The sequence below is a fragment of the Pteropus alecto genome, unplaced genomic scaffold (genome assembly GCF_000325575.1).
Source record: "Pteropus alecto unplaced genomic scaffold, ASM32557v1 scaffold21, whole genome shotgun sequence".
In the NCBI taxonomy this organism is placed as follows: Eukaryota; Metazoa; Chordata; class Mammalia; order Chiroptera; family Pteropodidae; genus Pteropus; species Pteropus alecto.
This window is the reverse complement of record NW_006436282.1, coordinates 25,049,622-25,051,723: the sequence shown is the minus strand read 5'-3', so window position 1 is coordinate 25,051,723 and position 2,102 is coordinate 25,049,622.

The window sequence follows — 2,102 nt, the reverse complement described above, 5'->3', positions numbered from 1 at the left end:
TCGAAAAAATGTTATAGGTTTATTGTTAAAGTACTGAATCCAGAGAAATTTATTGACAAATTCTTTCATATCTTCAAGGAACATATAATTCCTGTGTTATTAACTCTATTAAAAGAGAGAGAAATAAAATCCTCACAATTTATTTTAGAAAACTAGTATAACCCTGATGTCAAAACTTGACATATTAGAACCTAAAAAAGAGACAACTAACTATAGATTAACTGTACAACTGTATAAATGTAATAATCCCATGTAAAATATTAGCAAATCAAAACTAGAGCCATATTTAAAAATATACTCTGCCCAAGTGAATTTATTCTTGAAGTATAAGGATGACATAATTTTAGAAAATTTATTAATATAATTAATCATATTACTAGAGCAAAAAAAGTATTAGTGTTGAAATGGCAAAAATATTAATGTCAAAAAATTTTGACAAAATCCAAAACCTATTCCTGATTTGGAAAAAAATAAACTCTTAGGGAGAAACAGAAAAAAAATTAACTTAAGAATCCTGAAATTAATATTTAAAAATTAGTGGCACAAAAATAAATAAGAATTTCTTTTTAAGTCAAAAAATAAGGCAAAAATGCCTACTATGACCAGAAATAAGAGGTATAAACATTGAGAGGAGGAAAAGATATGTTTTTCATAAGACAATTGCCTATCTGGAAAAACTAAAACCAAAAACACTCTAGAGTAAAATAAGGTATATATTATTTAAAAACAAAAATAAATAAAAGTTAGGAAAATTGTGTATATAGACACATATAAACATAAATACACAGAACCATGGTATATGCGTTATCCTGACAAAAGAGGGAAAACATTGATAAATTCGATTTTTAAAAACTTCTAAGTATCAGAGAACACAACAAATAAAACCAAGAGGTACATGTTAAATCGAGAGAAATATTCGAAACCCATCCTAAGTGTTAATTCCCTTGATAGATAAAGAACTCTTACAAATTGTTGGACACGTTCATTGATTCAAATATTTATTGCACACTTAGTCTTTGCCAGGCATTCTTGTAGGAGTTTAGAGGCATAAATGAAGAAACAGAAACTCTCGCATCTAGAGTTTCCCTCTTCAGGCAATTTATTTTAAAAAATTCAAATGCTAATAAAAATAAAAAAATTCTTGACTTCCATTAGCACTTAAATGTGAAAGAAAATAGTTTATTTAAATTTTTCACTAAATCAGTAGAGATTTAAAAAAATTGATTATACTCAGCATTTGTCAAAGGTGTGGGAAACACGTACCCTTACGTGACTCTGGAAGTAATATAAATTGGTAGACACTGTAGAAGGCTGTCTGGCAATCTTAAGGTTGACTGATTCTTGACTTCCATTAGCACTTAAATGTGAAAGAAAATAGTTTATTTAAATTTTTCACTAAATCAGTAGAGATTTAAAAAAATTGATTATACTCAGCATTTGTCAAAGGTGTGGGAAACACGTACCCTTACGTGACTCTGGAAGTAATATAAATTGGTAGAAACTGTAGAAGGCTGTCTGGCAATCTTAAGGTTGATTGGCCATTCTTCTTCTAGGATTTTTTACCAAGTGAATAAATATATAATTGCAAAAAAAAAAAAAAAATTAACTACAAGGATATTAAGTGCAGAGCTATTTGTAAAAGCAAAAAGGTTAGAAACGATCTGAATTTGGTATACTTACACAGTGTAGAACATACCTACATACATAAAATATAAGAAATTATATTGTAGAAGAACATGTCATGATACAGAAGTATTGTTAAATTAAAATGCAAGTTATACTATATACTGAATGATTCAATTTTAAATGAAAAAAAATATGTGGCTTTAAATGTTGGAAAGATACACATTAACGTATTTATTAACGTTCTTTCTTAGTGGTACAATTTTAAATGCTTTAAATTTTCTTTGTGATTTAGGTGGTATGGTTCTTTCAATGAAAAAAAGGACTGTTTTTTTTTTTCAAGCTAATGTATAGATTAAAGATATCCATATGCCTTAGAGGTGTTATATTTTGTTGGATCCTATTTAATTATTGCAGAAAATCTCCCAGGTTTTAAACTAACTCCCTTTAACCATTCTCAGGCCTGAGAAAAGGCTGCC